At 39.7% G+C, this 18889-nt stretch overlaps 1 long non-coding RNA gene across 5 annotated transcripts in view; it reads right to left on the bottom strand.

Annotated features, from left to right (window-relative positions):
* The window catches only part of LOC102160458 (uncharacterized), a 579515-nt gene that overhangs the window by 102969 nt on the left and 457657 nt on the right, over positions 1–18889 (bottom strand). The window lies entirely within an intron of this gene.

Below are 18889 nucleotides of genomic sequence, written 5' to 3'. Positions count from 1 at the left end.
TAACAAATTTTTGCTGAGCACCTACTATGTGCTGATTTGTAGGGATTCAGAGATGAATTCTCTATGCCTGCCTTGAGGGATCTTGCAAGTCATGGAGATTGATTCGTAAATGAAATATAACCATAAAATAAAAGAATTACCCCAAAAGAGCTTTATGTGACAAGTTAAGGAGCAAAAAACTGGAGTCATTACTTCTGCCTGCACAGCTGGAAGAGATGAAATTTTATATTTATTTATTTATTTATTTGTTTTGTCTTTTGTCTTTTTAGGGCCACACCTGTGGCGTATGGAGGTTCCCAGGCTAGGGGGTCTAATGAGAGCTACAGCCACCAGCCTATCCCAGAGCCACAGCAACGCAGAATTCAAGCCTCGTCTGCAACCTACACCACAGCTCACGGCAATGCCAGATCCTTAACCAGTTGAGCGAGGCCAGGGATTGAACCCACAACCTCATGGTTCCTAGTCGGGTTTGTTTCCACTGTGCCACGACGGGAACTCCTGATATTTGATTTTAGTGGTGAAAGCAAAGAAAGAATTGGGGTTCCCCAAGCTAAGGGAAAAATCGTGGGGAGATATGAGAATCCAGAATTATTTGAGAGCTTTTAGTGAGGTGGACTCGATTTGTCTGGCAGGAGTAGTGGGAGGATATGAAGCTGCATTTTGAAGGGCGTTGAAGGCAGTGTCAAGAATTTGGACTTTATTGATTCTTCTCTCACTTTAACATGCATGTGGATTTCCTGAGAATTTTGTTAAAATGTTCATTTGATTCTGTAGGTTTGGGATGGAGCCAGAGATGCTACATTTCTTACAAGCCCATAAGAAGTGATGTGCCAGTAAATATTTAACAGCTGGCTCTGGGGTCAGGGATCAGAAGGGCATTTTCCAATTCCCATGGTGTAACTACTCCTACCATGGCCTGTTTCAAGCTGTTAACATGACGTCAGCAAGGGTTAAGCTGGAAAGAGAGGTATACCATCGGCTTTTTCAAGCCACTGCAAACTGGCAATAGGATACCATATCTCTGAGGTGTTGTCCAACCTTGCTGGTCCAAGGATCACCCTTTGAATTGGAAGACTCTAGTACAGTGGTTCTCAACCTTGGCTGTCATGAGAATTACTACAGCACTTTTTTTTTCTTTTTATAGCTGCACCTGTGGCATGTGGAAGTTCCCAGGCTAGGGCTCGAATCAGAGCTGCAGCTGCAGGCCTGCACCACAGCCACAACAACACTGGATCTAAGTCGCATCTGTGACCTAGACATAGCTTGCGGCAATGCCAGATCCTTAATCCACTAGCAAGGTGACGGACTGAACCTGCATCTTCAGGGAGACAACCTCAGGTCCTAACCCAATAAGCCACAACAGAAATTCCACTGTGGGACTTTTTAAAGTCAAGAAGGAAAAGTAAAGAAAACAAGTTCCTTCCAGCCCCCATTCACATATTTGGCAAATTATTTTTGTTTTTTGGTTTTGGGCCATGCCCATGGCATTCGGAAGCTTCCAGGCCAGGGATCAAACCTGAGCCATAGCAGCAACCTGAGCCACAGCTGTGACAACACCAGGTCCTTAACCTGCTAAGCCACCAAGGAAGTCCTATTCAGCAAGTATTTTAAGACACGATGGCAAAATGGTGCAAATGGCTTTATATTTTCCCCTCTTCCTTTCTGTCCCCTTGTGTTTCTACTTTCTCATTCCATGTGCTTAGAGCTCTAATTCAGTTCCCATTTTGCTTACAAATATTGTTTTTTTTTCTTCTTCTAACAGCCTGTAAGTTCTATATTCCTTCAACTTTTTTCCTATCTCCAGTCCCCTTAAGGAAAAAGGAAACCTTTATTTCTCCACCTCAGACTCTGGCTGGACAGACATGTAACAATCAAGTGTTTTAGTAGATATTATAATATAGGTATTGTAAGGCCAATGGAGCAGGAGACAATTGCCATGGAAAAGGTATTTTATTATATCCGCAGATACCAAAAGCGGGAGTACTCATCACACTATGGAGGCCATATGAGAAAGCCTTGGAGTAGGTCACAAGGCAGAGAGGCAGGAACCTGTGAGCAAGAGCTTCGAACGTGGGAAGATACAGCCAAGGCAGAGTAAGCAGGTTTAGGATTGGCTAGTTTGAATAATTTCCTGTGAGTTCTGTGGTAGAGGAGATGTTCCTGGTTATGGGGTACCTGTCTACCTGCCTCTGGGGTGATTGGGGCCAGTAGATAGTGACTCAGAGCCTAAGAGCCCAAAAAGGAGGCTGGCTGGGGATGTGGACTCTGGATTGGTTGGCTTGTATTTGAAAAGCATGTCCCCAGGAGGAGACCTTCTTTGGAGAGGAGGTGGGGGGTTGACCAGGAAGGTAGGAGATCAAGGCAGGGGGACCCAGACATATCATCAGGTTGTCTGGAACAAGGCATGTCCAGCACATGCTGCCTGTGGGATGAATGTTAAAGCATCAAGTTTACAGAAGCTAGAAATGTGGTTACTACAAACTCAGAGTGAGAGAGACATTTCCTACAGTCACTTTACCTTTAATTTTAAGAGTAGATACATTTTAAGGCAAGTGACTCCCTAGCTGGTGGAGTCTTTCCTGTGTTACCATTAGTACTTATCCTATTATTCAATTCAACCAAACTCAGTACCCGGTACATGCCAGGCAGAGCAATGAATGAGTGCTAAAGATGGGGAAGGTGTGTCTGGAAGAGGGGGTGACAGAGAAAGGATGACTACGACACGGTTTTGGCCATCCTGTGCCTCTCTATCTTAGGGGAGGGACAACATGTAAACAGCTAATGGGGAAGCCAGGCAGAATAAATTGAGGCTTAGAGAATCTAGAAGAAGAAGATTTACCAGGTAATCCCTGTGGGGTGGCAATTGTCTCAGCTCATCTTTGACAAGAATTATGCGGAAGACAATTAAAAGTGGAAATCACTCACAAACCCCAGAAATGCAAATGCTCTGTGGTGTTGATTGAAAGGAGGATAATTTTCTCAGTGTAACAGCCCTCCAAGTAATATGCAAGGTGTTTTTGTTCTGAAAATTGAAGAGTTTAACTTGTAATTTTGTCTAGCGTGAAGACTACTTCCTCAGCTTGCAGGTCAGCTGCTGGAATGCTGGAGGGCAGGTTGGATCCATTAGAATATGTTGGCAGAAAATAACAGAAAAATTGTCTTGTGGTAATTTAAACCATAAAGATATGTATTGATTCAATGTTAGCTGGTCCCAATGTGGATTTGGTATTTGTGGCAGACAGAAAAACATAGCCATAATTCTTTGTAGCACCTCCCCTCAAGAAGCTGATCCTATTACCAGCCCTTGAGTATGGACTGCCTAGCCTCTTTCTTGAATTAATAAAATGCAGCAGAAAAACTGTTAGACAAGTTTTGAGACTAGGCTTCAAGAGACTTTGTACACCTTGACTTTCATTCTTGAATTACAACTAACGGTAATAAGCCTGGACTAACTTACAGAGGATGGGAGACCATAAGAGTAGAAATGGCCATCCTAGCCTACCCCTTCCTACCAACCAACGCTCAGCTGACCTGGCAGCTGACCATGGATGCATGAATCAGACCAGCTGAGTCCAGGAGACCCACCCAAATTACCACTTCTAGAATCTTGAGCTAAATAAATGTTATTGTTTTAAGCAACATTTTGGGGGTGGTCTGTTACTCAGCGAGAGCTAGCAGATACAGCATCTCTGTGATGTGACCAGGAAGTAGGCTCTTTTTGGTTTTCTCCTGTGCCATCAACTGTGTATTGTTAGCAATAGTTCCATTATGGCTGAGGGGTGGCCACTGCAACTTTAAGTGTCACATTCTTATGCTACAGCACCCCGAGCAGGAAAGAAGTAAGAGAGGCAAAAAAGTAAAAGAAAGAGAAAGGAAAAGTTCTCTCTTACTGGTTCAACTTTTTACCGGGAGCATAAGGTCTATCAGACAGCCCCTAACCCATTTCACTTCGTGTCTGGCTCTGACTGATTCACATGGTCTCCTTAGACAATCCCTGACAAAGGAAAATGAGAGAGTGTATATAAAGTCATTACATATTTATATGATGTTTGGATGGATTATGATTATTTTTTTTCCTGTTTTTGCCTCTCCTTGCCTCTGGCAATAGTCCTAAATTCACTACTTTCTGGACGAGGATAAAGTTCTAGGATGAAGTGACTTGTGAAGGTGGGAAGAGATGTTCTTTAGTAAATTTGCTATCAGTGAGAGGAAGGCTTTATAATGTTAAAGGGAGAGAAAAATAAGTCATGACAATGTGCACGGTCTATGCAAATTAATCACAAAATTTAAAAATAATTTATATACAGTGAAGGTCAAGTGAGAAGAGCTGTAGCCAGGAAGTTGAGATAACTGAACGTAATTTTATATGTTTGGTGTTGGCATATGATTGGTTTGGCATGTTTTAAGCAACATTGGCATTCAATTGGCATTTAATTTCAAAGTAAAAATGCATTGGCTGCTAGTAGGATTTCTAAACATCATCAGTGAGTTGATCCAGGCCTCAGAGTGAAGCATTTGACACTGTAGAAGGCACTTCAAGTGTTCAATTTACTCATAGACATCTCTGCAGAAGGTTTGAGTGTGCATACAATTTTAGGGCCAGAAAGTTTGGGAGAAGGGTATTTTATTTTATTTTTTTGTTTTTTATTATTTTATTTTTTTTGTCTTTTTGCCATTTCTAGGGCTGATCCTGTGGCCTATGGAGGTTCCCAGGCCAGGGGTCGAATCGGCGCTATAGTCGCCGGCCTACACCACAGCCACAGCAACGTGGGATCCGAGCTGTGTCTGTGACCCACACCACAGCTCATGGCAACACCAAATCCCCAACCCACTGAGCAAGGCCAGGGATTGAACCTGCAACCTCATGGTTCCTAGTCAGATTCGTTAACCACTGAGCCATGACGGGAACTCCAGGGAGAAGGGTATTTTATGTGACAAGCTATCCAGCAGAGAATATCCAACTCATAATGCCATTAGTTTGTTTGGCACTTTTAAAGGTATCATTCTGATAGTAGAAAATCTATACAAACATAGCACACCATTACTTGTTTTCTTATGGTAATATTCCTGAGAACCAGATAATCTGCATAAGGCAAAAATGTAGTGTTATTAAAGGAACAACTTATAATTGGGATTCTAATGGCTGGCAACTATAATGTGGCAACTAGCATAGTTATTTTTTTTTTAAGAAGCTGCCAAAACAAGGAGTTTTCTAGCACCTGTGTAGCAAAATCAACTACTTGGAGGCAAAGAAAACTCACAAGAGCATACATTATATCTTGTTTGGGTAGAAATGAGTATTTCTCCACTGAATGCTTTTAGACCATCTGCCACCCTGGTGTGAAATATGGGCACAACCAGTAGGTTGCATTTACAATATGAAATTAAATGTAATTTGACTGTGATTGAAAAACAAAACAAAACAAGAAGTTTAACTCCCGGGAGGACTTAGAGGGGCTGGGATGATAGGTCTTTAGTACTTGAATTGCATGTAAACAACAATTAAACTCATTGTGTGCTCATTGCTTGGTGTTTTTTTAAAGGGAAGATGGAGAAAGGGAAAGAAGGAAGAAGGGAGGGTGGGAGAAAAGAAAAGAAGAAAATATAAATATGAATAATCAAAGAGTGAGTTCAGAAATCAAACAAACAAACAAACAAACCAAAAACCTTTTAAGAACACAGATCTGTGCTCCACATAAGGAACAACTTAGTGAAATTTCAGTCTTGGCCCCAATGGGAATGGGCTGCCTGGGTAAGTCGAGGGTTACGTGCCACTTGAAGTATTCAACGAAAGGGTGCATGGTCACTTGTTAAGAGCATTATAAGGAATTCTCATGTAATAGATAAGGGTTGAATGAAGTGATATCTAGTATCCCTTTTGAATCTGAGACAATCTGAGTTACAATACTCTGATTTACTTAGCTACCAGCACCAGACCTAGTCAAAACTATGGTGAAGCTGACAACTTTTTTTTCTCCAAAATTCCTACCTCTTCCTTTCTCTGTATCAGTCATTTTGTTTCAATGTCCCCTTTCCTCTCTGTACCAAACATCCCTGTCCCTTCTCCCATACCAATAGGGCACGATAATCACTGTCTCCAAAGAAAAAGAAAAGCAATCTAATCAACTCACTGCCTTTTTGTGCTAGAGACTGAACTCATTGAGTCCCCCGCCTGCCCCACCAACCCTACCCCCAGATATTGTCCCATTCTAAAGGAATGGGAAATGCACTGCTTCCAGCAAAGGAATGAGGGAATTACTGAGCTCCAGACACCAGCCTTTCAGATGAATTGCTCTGCTTGCAAAAGAAACCTCCTTTAACCCCTCAAGGCTCTGTGGTTGACCATCCACATTTGAAGTCTACCCTGTCAAAAATGAAGACTATTTGGCAGTCATACTGAAGCTGCTGCTGAGGAGAACTTCGAGTTTGGCTGTACAGATGGCATAACAGCATAATTATCTCTCCTGCTCCTGGTTTCAGGTAAACAATGATGACTCCAGCATCCACTGGTATAGGTAATTTGTGCTTGATTTATACTTGCTGACATAACTAATAAGGAATATAAAAATTCACAGACAAGAGTGATCCATATGCCACCCAGCATTTATTCAGGTTTTTTGTAGATTTTGCGCTAACCATACATAAACGGCAACATTTTCTAAGATACTCATGACCACACATGAGAAGAATACACCTTACCTCAGGAACACATAAATGAAACTCACCCCCTCTCTTAGCCAAATTGCAACATCTCTTGCCTGGACTCCAAAAAGCAAATTCCTAGCTGCAGTCTCAGTTTTTTTGCAATTCACTTCCCCAAGGCCTCCAGTCACTTCACTGGAACATACCATATCATGTCACCTTCTGTCTAGGCACGTCCAAGGTCACCCTATGGCCAGCAGAATCAAGGCCAGACCCTCTAGTCTGCTACAAATAAAGCTAACATAAAAATCCTATTTTCCTGACAGTCTCAGTTTTAAAATCTCTCTTGTCTACTCTACAGCTTATTATGATTTCCCAGAAATACCAACAACTGCCAGTTGGACTCTCATTCCTACAGCAGCATCAAAGAAAAATATTTTGTTAAGCTGTGAGTCCCCACTGTTTTTGAAAAAGTTGATTACAAATTTTTGATTTGATGTTAAATAATTCTTTTATAATTGACCCCTTTTTCATTTTCTGCCAAACACTACTTCTTTCACCTACTTAAATAACAAACAGTGGAGGCACGCTGCCCTCCTCTACTAAAAAATAAATAAATAGGAGTTCCCCTCTTGGCTCAATGGTTAATGAACCTGACTGCGTCCATGAGGAGGCAGGTTTGACCCCTGGCTTCGCTCAGGGGCTTAAGGATCTGGTGTTGCCATGAGCTATGGTGTAGGTTGCAGATGCGGCTCAGATCCCACATTGCTGTGGCTGTGCTGTAGGCCGACAGCAACAGCTCCAATTTGACCCCTAGCCTGGGAACCTCCACATGCCGTGGGGGCGGCCCTAAAAAAAAAACAAAAGACAAAAAAAAAAAATGATAACAGTGACGATAATGATGATGAATCTCTCTTTGTACTCAGGGGAAAATCCAGAGACGCTAACATCCCACGGAGGCTTGCGGGATCTACTTCGTTTTCATTCTCTACCACCCTGGGTTCCAGCCACTTTCACTTTTCAGTTCCTCAAACTCTCCACATTCTTCTCCGCGCAGGACCTCTCCCCGAACACCTTCTCCCTCATATGGATCAGGCGATTTCTTACTCATCCTTTGAAATTCAGGCCCAAACCACTTCTCTACTACTCAGATTTCCTGCAGTTTTCCTTAAAAGTGCTTATTACCATTTAAAATTCTAATGGAATTTGTTGGATTATCTGTGCTTATCTCCTCCTTTCTGAGGACAATTAAAATATATTCCCAATTCATAACTGCTAAGAAAAACCAATCTATATTTTTGTATAAAAAAAAAAGATTAGAGGCTGAAGAATGAACTGTAATTCAAAGCCAGCACTGTGAATACCCCTTCCTTTTTTTTTTTTTTGCATTACTTCATTTAGATATGCTTCAGTCTTTCTGAAAATTGGATATATACCACAAAATCTTTCCTAAAAGTGAGAAGAAATTTCTTGCAGAAATCACTGAGGCTCCCACGCCTAAGCAGCCTAATTACTTAATAATATAACTAAGATTTCCATAAATGGTCATCCATTAAATCACTTTATATATAGGTTGAATAATATTTTTGAAATCAATTTGTGGAGTTATATATAATAGAGTGCAAATTGTTTATATTTTACATATATTTTAGATATATTAGGGTTGAGCATTTAAATATGTCCTATGGACATTAAATATGTACAACTCCCAGCTATATCCTTGGAGTTGTCTGGAAATTTTATTACAGGAGAGTGGTGCTGTTTGTGTTAACTCTCTAATGAATAGCATCAGGATGGAGGAAAGAGGAAGAGCTGGCACTCTCAAACTTCAATCAATGGTGCAGAGATTATATACCTACCTTATAGTGTTGTGAGGATTAAATAAAATAATATTGGAAACGCCTAGAAAGTGCTGTTGCTTAGCAGGCATGTACTATATAGCAGTTACTATTATTATTTATCATGTTAGTATTATCAACATGTCTCTCAAAACCATATGTGAACGGTGTTATTATGGAGCTAGTAATCAAAGAGCATTGAATTATATTGTTGGGATGGTCATTTTTGTACAACTGCCAAAACCTTAAAAGCTCCCCATTGCCAGTGACTCCCACTGCCAACTGGAAAAAGTCCCAGTTTTCTAGCAGGGCTTTCCAAATCCTTTACAAACAATGGTCAAAGAACAAGAAGAGAGAAGAGAAAGTGCAAAAGGTCAATAAACATTGAATTAATATTTGGCACCACTGGTACTCAAGGAAATATAAATTAAAACAATGGCATGCTATGTTTCACTATCAAATTAGAGAGGCTAATTTGTTATAATTCTGTGATAATATTTACAGTAGGTGAAGATGGCATTTCGCATTATCTCTTCCAGAAGAATAATTCATGAAAATAATTTTGAAAAAATTAATCATGTGTATTAGAAACCTTAAAAGCATTCTTACTTTTTGCTCAATGATTCCATTTCTGACAGTTGTAATTTAATATTTGAGCCAACTACTAAAGGACAATGGATAATAACGTTATATTGAGCCCACAGCCACTCCACAGCACCACGACTGACAGGAGACAGTTAGAGGGTCTTCGAAATAGGAATAAGGTTAAATATATCAATACCAATTTTGGCAAATTATAAGGAAACTAAGACACAAATTCCTTCCATTAAAAAAAAATAGGATACTTTTTTTTTAAGTCATGGAAAAACAACATACCCACCAAGTTCTTGTATTTATGAGTTTGAGTTGAAGATCTCATTTCATATGTTAGCTTTTTGGGTAGGAGTCACAGCTTTGCTCTAAGTTTTTAATTTGAGTTTTGAAGCTGTTTAAGGGGCTTTCAGCAGAGACTGGTCTTGAAATAACTTTTGACCAGAAGACTAGGAGATAAAGCATTTCCTTGAGTGCAATGAAGACAGAAGTACTTTTCATTGTGTCCAAATATTATTTTTCATCAAACCTGCAGAAAAGTTTTCAACCTGCCCTAATTTTTACCAATGAATCTAATAGACCTGGATTAAACTTCAGGGAAGATGAGAACACAAATTTCATTCCTTTCATTCCTTGTAATATTAGGGTTTGTATTCTTTCCAACTGTAATAACCTCTAGACTTCAACAAAATTGAAAACCTTTAAATAGCCTTTCACAACCTTTCAGTGGAATAATGAAGTTTTAAGTGCTCACTGGGGATTTTTCAGCTCAGAAAAATCTAAGCAGCAGTAGATATTAAAATCTAATGTTTACTTCAACTCTTTTACAGCCTAATGGGTTTTTCTGACAGTGTAATTTTTAAAAGGTTGGGTTTCATTTATTAATATAGTGCACCCATGCTGGAACCCTTTATTCTTAAAGTTCTCTGATGAGAGTCTTACGGTTAAACCTTGGTTGAAAGCCAGAGGGATCAGCAGGGATAAGGAAAACAGAAACCTGCAAAAGGACTTGCGAAGGCTGCCCCAAGCAGGTTGTTTTGGGTTTAGAAAATGGGGGAAAGTCTTCTCTTTATGATTTAAACACTACAGGAGGTGAAAAAACAAATGCAGGATGGAGAGCCCCTGGGTGTATATAATTAAGAGTGTGTGAGTCACCAGAGTTCACAGTTACTCACAACCAAAAGATCTGCCTAGGAAATCCAGCTGTTCACTAAACTGATGGAAGGGTACTGTTCTCTGGAGCTGCTCCACCAGGAGCCAGTGGGAGGGTATTTGGAAACTAAGGAAAAATTGCGGGTGAGCAACATAAGAACCCATAGTTAAGCAGAGAGAAGACGTGATTTGGAAGGATTCCATTTTACACATCGTATGCTGAAACCAGTATGCGGGGAAAGACTGAGTGAGCTCCCACCAAGTGGTAATAAAAAAACAAATGCCACTTCTCATATGCATAATGCCTCCATGTAGTTAACGAAGATTTGCAAGATAAGTACACTAGAGTGGAAAGGGGCAGGATTTATTTCCATTGACTATGATGTAGTAAAGCTACTCTCAGGTTTATATATTATCCAGTGCGCTATTTTAAATTATAAAATAAAAGTGCCACTTGAGAAGGTAATTGAAAATAATATTGTAAAGTAAAGGAGCTTGATGGTCATAAAGAACAGACAGTTTGGCGTGTTTTTCATCACGTTTCACAAATAGACGGTTTTATTCTCATATATATAAATATATATATATATATAGCTCCCAAATTGGAATCTTATCCTTATAGATAAGGCAATTTCAGAAAACGTAGAAGTGTACTGAATTATCCCTCTAAAAATTTTATAATGGTTTCAGTGTTCATTATAACTACTACCTGAAAGGTAGTTATTTTTTAAAGAATTTTAAAAATTCAAATAGGTAAAACCATAGCCAAAATCTCTTATAATTTGAATGGCCACAGGCAAGAAATCAGTATTTGAGATATAAATTTTTAGTAGATTCTACTTAACATTATGTCCTGAAGATTTTTTTTTATGTATCCCCTTCTATATTAAATACACAGCACTCCTTTGATTGTTCTGCTATAAAATTTTGATAAGGACCCAAATAAGAATCATGAGAAACTGAGTCTCATGCTATTTCAAAACTTTTATTTGAATGATTAACATTAACCCTGACATCTCAGCCAAGATCTTGTTCTGCTTCTCTAGCTGCTTTTGTGGATCTTCATCTTGGGCTACCATAACCCATAAGGTATAGTCAGTTCTTCCAAATATCTCTAACATCAGTGCCTATAGCTACTCCAAACATTTACCCTATCATGACCAGTGTATTACAGTTAACCTACTAATCTCTTGTATCGCTTCTCTCTTAATTTCAAATACTATGCCTTGACGCCTAAGTGATTAATTCATTTCATTATTTAGTCACTCAACAAGTATGTACTGTACGCCTACTATGTACCAGGCAATGTACTAAACACTGGGGATGTGAAGCAAAATTGAATCCTTTTTTAAAAAATTTGTTTGGTTTGTTTGTTTGTTTGGCCATACCTGCAGCATGTGCATCCCTGGGCCAGGGATCAAACCTGAGCTACAGCAGTGACAATGCAAGATCTTTAACCCACTATGCCACCAGGGAACTCCAAAATTGCAGCCTTCTTTCCTCAAGGAAGGCTAAAGTAGACTACTTTGGATGGCATTGAAGTGGAAACTAAAGAACTATGTGGTGAGAAGTAAGAACAATAACCCAATAATTATAAAATGATCCTTAAAATCAGTAGAAACACAGAACAATAAATACTTAGGCCTTTCTGAAAGACTCAGAAAAGATTCCATCTTTCAAAAATAACAATATTTTTGTGTCAAATCCAAATCAAGAGAATTCCTAACTGCCTCCTATAAAGTACAAAGCCCTCAGCTTGGCTTCATGACTCTATAAAATCAATGCCCCTCCAATCTGTCTAATCCTGCCTTTTACTTCCCCATACAAACCCTTCACTCTAGTCAATACACTTCCCATCTATAACTCTGCTGATCATGCTCTTTCCTCACCCAGATACCTTCCCCAATCCCTTCTGGTTTCCAATCCTAACTATTTATCCAGGCCCATTTCTTTCACAGGCCCATTTCTTTCATCCAGACTCCAAGACATGCCAACTAGTATTGATCTCTCTCTGCTTTGGCCTTCCAAGGCAATTATAATGTTTCCCATTTTGCTTAACCAGTGAGTGTGTGTGTGTGTGTGTGTGTGTGTGTGTGTGTGTGTGTGTGTGTTCGCGTGTGTGTCCTACATCCTTAGCTAGATTGTTAGATCCTGGAGAAACGATTTCTTTGTATCCTCAGGACATGGCACAACATTACATACGTCACATAATCTAAACAAATACTGCGTAACCAGAAGAGCAAATAAGTAACTGTGTAAACTACTTTAAATGGCTTTTAGCTCTTCATTATTCTTTTGGTATTCTGTGACTATCAGAGTGCATATCACTTGATAATGTGGGTTTTGCATAACTGTTTCATGTATGTATATACTTCCTATCAACTTAGGCTCAGGGAGCCTCAATGTCAGGGAGCATAACTTCAATGCATTTAGCATCTGACAAACACAAAATGAGAGCCTACTGTGGAGTGTCAGACACCGCACTAAGTCACTGGTGAGCAAGACTGCCATGACGCCTGCCCTCCCTGGGCATGCAGCCTATGAGTGTGTTATATTCGAGGACCTAGAACACATTCAATATGGCTAGAACATAAAATGAGGGGAATGAAAGATGGACCTGAGGAGGTCGGTGAAGGTGAGGTCAGGTTAAAGACTTTGAAAGTGACCCTCAAGGGTACTAGGAGCCTTTTAAGGGTTTTAAAGAAAGTGGATGACATGCGCAGATCTGTATCTAGAATGTTTCTTAGGCAGGTGGAGGAGGGAATGAAGGAGAGCAAAGGAGAAGTCAAGATTAGTTGAGGAGAGATTAGTCTGGGAGGAAGCTGATGATAGGCTAAAGTAGACTACTCTGGATGGCATTGAAGTGGAAACTAAAGAACTATGTGGGAGAAATAACAGAGTGGATGTGGTGTCAGGACATAAAAATCACATACTTATTGGACTTGCAAAACACAATGGTTCTGGAATCAGCCAGACTTGGTTCAAGTTTTGGATTGTTCTCTCCAGGTGACATGGGCTGAATTATTTCACCCCTTCTAGACCAGTTTCCTTATCTACAAGATGGTGATTATAGCTGGTTCATGAAAGCTGGGGTAAGGGTGATTTCAGTAAGAGAACACAGACAAACCTACTTCACTTAGTATTTAAGCACCCAGAAATTGTTAGTCCTTTTTCTTTCTTCCCTTCTCCACATGTGAACAAATTTTGCCAAGACAGGTATCAATTCTCTAGCAAAATTACTCCTTGATACAGCCTTTAATTGGAAAGCTTTCTAGGGCAACAATTTAGCTTTGTTCTGGGTAATACATATTTTGTATAATATTTGTACATGATGCATGATGGCAGGGGGCTTATGCACAATTAAGCAGGTCAAGTGATACTGACAGATGCATTGGCATAAGGCAGGAGAGAAGAGTGGAAGAGATGGAGGAAAGCAGAGAGAGAGAGAAATGGAAAACTAGGGAAATGAAAGAGTATGAATTGAGAAGGTACACAGAATTTATCGCCTAGATACTTTCTTCATTTCAATCACAAATTTATGCAAGAAAAGGATTTGCTTTGGGGAGGACTGAAACTTTGCAACGGTGCAAGTTTCCAGCAACTTGCAAAGCAAAATATTCTTTTAGTATAACTGTTTTAGGGCCTAACCCAGATAGAGCATTGGTTTACATTTGAAGGATTATATCCAGCATTTATTTATCACTTCAGTAAAATGTTAATTCCACATAAATCTTCAACTTTTATGTTTCAGATCAGTAATTTAAAGCTTGTATCAAAATAGCAACATTACCAGAGTGACCACAGTAATCTTTTATTGCAGTGATTAACTGTGGCTTTCTTTTGGAGAACTTCATTGGATTCTCTGCCACTCTCTGCTTACTCTCTGTCCTGTGCAGCTTTGAAATTTCCTAACTACATTGGTTGTTTCAGCATCTCTTTGGTAGTGGGAGATATTCATATCTCTAGCTTTCCATAGGACCCAGTTCAGCCAATAGAGCTCAAGCATGCACATGGTCTAGAATCCAAGTGCTCCTCTCCACTGTACCTGGCAGATACACGACCCAGGCTGGTTCACTTAGATCCTCCCTCAGGAGCTTGACCAGAGCCACAGGAAAAAAAAAAAAAAAAAAAAAAAAAAAGGTGTTTGTTATACGGGATCAGGAGCTGAAAGGGCAGGTTGACCAAAAGAAGAGTGAGCTTCCTGCTTTAAACTGAAGCCATTAGGGAAGAAAGTAGAACTAAGAAGAAATAGAACAAGACAAGCCCTGATGATATTCTTTGAGCACCTGAATCCCGACATACCTGAATCCATCAACCCCTCCTAGGATTGAGTTAAATGAACCAATACGGTTCCTCACTTTTTGCTTAAGCTTCTTTGCATCAGCTTTCCATCACTGCCAAAAACAGACTGGCATCACCTTCATGTTCAATGATACCTAAATGCTTATGTATTGATAAAGAAATACTTGCTGAGAGACACCTAAACTATTTTATTAGAATTCTCTCTGGATCATCCTTTTAACTCAGTTTTATATTATATCTTTCTCAGAAATGTCAATTTGATGGAACTTCAAATAAAGGCACTTTCACTCAACATAAGCTATAGGCATTTACAAAAGAATATTTGTGACTTTATAGATTCAGGATGTTGAAGAAGCTGTGTGGCTTACTGGAAGGAACACACACTTTGAAGACAGACCTGGAGTAATAGCCTACATCAGCCACCTAATAGCTGTGTAATTTTTCACAGGTATTAATAGTTATGTGGTGCCTCAAACTTATCAATAAAAGGGGAACGATAATGCAGCCTCGCTTTGGGGAAGATTAAATGAAACTACATTTATAAAGTACTAATTCTACAACAGGGATAGACTCAGAGGGTATTATATTACGTGAAATAAGTCAGACAGAGAAAGACAAATACTGTATGATATCACTTATATGTGGAATCTAAAAAAGAAAAAACTAGTGAATACAACAAAAAAGAAAAAGACTCACATATATAGAGAACAAACTAGTGGTTAAACAGTGGGGAGAGGGAAGGGGAAGAAGCAAGAAAGAGGCAGGGGATTAAAAGGTACAAACCACTATGTGTAAAATAAATAAAGCTTCAAGGATACATTTGTACAACAGGGAATATAGCCTATACTTTAGAACTATACATGGAATATGACCTTTAAAAAGTTTGAATCACTATGTTGTACACCTGAACCTTATATTAATATTTTTATATCAACTATATCTTAATAATTTTTTTAAAAAGTACTTATCCCTGTTCACTGATACATTCCTAGGCCCTAGAAGGATGTCTGGCCCACATTCTATGCTCCTTTACTATTTGGATCAAACGGAAAGATCTGGTACCTAGTAAGTGTTTATTACACGGTCACCAGTATGACAGTGACGATGGTGATGACGTACACAGGGCTGGCAAGTGTGTCACTCGTGGGTAACTCACAGGAGAAGTCTCCTATCCAAAGCAGGCACCTTGACATTACGCATGTTGACAAATACATGGCTTTCCAGAAGGTTTCTTTATAACCCAGAACATAAAAGAAAGCCATGCTTTTCTCATGGATATTAATGAGTAACAGTGAGCACACAGAGCCCAATGCTAGAGAGTAGGAATGCATGAGGAGCAGCACAAGCAGTATTAATAATAACGACTGAAATTCCCTGGGGGCCTAGTGGTAGAAGGATCTGGCATGGTCACTGCTGTGGCTCCAGTCACTGTCGTGGCACGGATTTGATCCCTGGCCCAAGAACGTCTGCATGGTGGGCACAACCAAAACAAAACAAACAAAACAAAACAAACTGCTAAGTTTTCTGAGTATTTTCTTTGTGCCAGGTACGCCTCCAAGCACTTTACATGTTTTAGCTCATTCATTCTCACAAGTTCCATGTCATTGGCACTACTATTGTCATCACAATTCCATAAATGAGGTCACTGAGCATAGAGCATTTAGATAATTTGGTCAAGGGCAGACAACTGAGTGGAGCCAGACTCTGAACCCTGTTGCTCTGATTCCACAGCTTGCTACAGTTTCAGATCTTTTTCCTAAAAAAAAAAAAAAAAATTATTTGAAGTGTAGCTGATTTACAATATTATATTAGTTTAAGGTGTATAACATAGTGATTCAAAGTTTTATAGACCGTACTCCATTTAAAGGTATTACAAGCTACTGGCTATGGTCCCTGTGCTGTACACTATATCCTTACAGCTTATTTATTGTACATGTAGTAGTTTGCACCTCTTGATCCACTGCCCACATCTTGTCCCTCCACTCCTCCTCCCCACTGGTAACCACCAGTTTGTTTTCTATAATAGTCACATCTTCTTGAAGAGCCACCCGAATGTGAGGACCAGGTCTTAAAGTGTAGCCTAGCAGGTGACATGAGGTGGCTAGTGGGCAATGGAACAGTGTTTTCTTTGTCCTAAGGAATGAATAAGATATGGAAGGAGCTCCTGTTGTGGCTCAATGGGTTCAGAACCCAACATAATGTCCATGATGATGTGGGTTCAATCCCTGGCCTCATTCAGTGGGTTAAGGATCTGGTGTTGCCACAAGATCCAGCGATAAAGAGGGAAGAAAAAAAAAATGACATGGAAAACTATATCTGAAACCAAACTGGGTTTTCTTAGCTTAAAAGATGGGACTAGATCTAGAAACAATGTGAAGGTGGTTTCAAGGTCATCCCCTCATCCTTGCAGGCCTTTCCAACCAACTCTTGCCTCTTTGGATATAAAGGTCCCATAATTACCCTTTCTTCTTCCCTTTATACTTATCCCCATCACATGTACTTTTGTTACTTAATATTTTTCCTTGAATGGTTTTTACTTAATTCTTGTCAGAGGGATTGGAGACACAAATTCACAGAGCTGTTGGGGATTAATTATCATTCCTTGGTCCTTCTCGAAAGTAATGCATCTAACTTTTCCCTCTTAAACTACTGAATAGTTCTCTAATTCTTTCTCCAGACCTCAGTCTCTGCGCCCTTATTCTGGACACAGTAGAAAGGCTAAGCTTTTCCAACATTGCTTTTGAGTGACTTTCCTATTCTAAACTTTATGGCTGCCCACTTATAAGAGAAAAAAGTTCAAATTCCTCAAATTAGTATTTGACACTCTCAACATCTGCCTCGCTCTCCCTTTTGGAATGTGTTTTCTGCCATGACCTTGCACTTTGTTGGAGTTTCCTATGCACATCCGTGGACTCTAGCCAGCTCAGCATTTTGTATATTCTTCCCTATGCCTAGAGTCTAATTTTCCTCTTTGACTCCGTTCATTCACTGACATTTTTTTGAGTTTTTACTGCAGGCCAGTCATACAATGCTTCATTCCGGGCCCTGGGATTACAGCACCAATCGAGTGGGACAAGGTATCTACTTTCATGGAGCTTTTATTCTAATGAGTGAAAGCAGTAAATAAATAACACAGTAACTTCAGAAAGTGGTAAGTCCTCTGAAGATAAAAGAGAGAATGTGATAGAGAGTGAGTGGGAGGTGTCATTTCATTGAGTGTTCAGGGAAAGATATTTCTGGGCAGATGATGTTTGATTTCAAACTAAAGAGTGAGAAGGAGCCAGCTATGTGAAGATCAGAAGTTCTAGGGAGAGACCTCCGCTAGCACCCCAATATTCAAATACTATCCACTTTTGAAGCCCTGGTTCAGATGCAACCACAGCTTCAAACTTTCTCTTATCTTCTCACCTGAAATTCAACCCACAATACTTTGTCTCTGCAGTGCTTCTAACTACCTTGGATGTTGATGTTAGTTAGCTATTTACATACAAGTCTTTCTACCCTATTAGAATTTCCACCTCTTAAAGATGTGTTCCTCTTTTTATCACCATCTATGTCTGGTCCAATATTAATACAGATACTCAGATATTTCTTGAATGAAAGGATAAAGGAATGAATGAATGAATAAAGGGAAAATGGAATTTTATTTCACTTGTGGAACGGATGGGAACACAGATAGTAGGGAGACAGTCTTGGAGTGCCTCAAAAAGTGCCACAGAACCTGTGAATGAGGCTGGTTCTCCTTACGGAGAATAGAATTCTCCAAGTGCCTGTTGGCCCATTTTGGAGGAAGTTCTAAATAAATTTGTTTGTTTGTTTCTGATGAATGTTTCAAGCTTCTGTCTTTCACAGGGCACGCTGAGGTGTGCTGATGGGGGCAGACTCCAAAGCCATAGGGAAATTCTTTAAAGATCTGGCACAGTCTGAAGCCTGGGCATGCTTTGATGAATTTAAGCATATAGAGCTGGAGGTAATTGTAGTACCAGTTTCTTAGTAAGGTTGGTATTCAATGAAAGTGACAAGCCTGACAACTTCATTAACAGCATTGACATTAAGCAACAGTGACTGGTGTCTTATAGTTAAATAGGGGAGGAAAAGTTACAATTTGGGTACATTTTAATCAAACTCTGCTGGTAGTCTGTGTCAGATCTGTCCTTGTTATTTTGAGTGCTGTTTTTTTCAGCCTGCTCTTCCTTTAGGTGTTGCTGGGGAGATGTTTCTCTCCCAGCCCCCTCTCTGCATAGTAACCAAGGGAGGTTCAGGAAGACACTGCATATTGTTCACAATAGATGAGCTGTGAGCTCTCTCTCTGACACACAACCTGCCACTCACAGTGTCCAGCAGACAGTTGCTAACTTTCATCT

The sequence above is a fragment of the Sus scrofa genome, chromosome 5 (genome assembly GCF_054392235.1).
Source record: "Sus scrofa isolate SSC_HxYL_T2T_F1_AM1 chromosome 5, Sscrofa_HxYL_maternal_Yorkshire_Landrace_v2.0, whole genome shotgun sequence".
In the NCBI taxonomy this organism is placed as follows: domain Eukaryota; kingdom Metazoa; phylum Chordata; class Mammalia; order Artiodactyla; family Suidae; genus Sus; species Sus scrofa.
The sequence above is the reverse complement of the archived record's forward strand: the minus strand, read 5'-3'. Positions and strand labels throughout refer to the sequence as shown.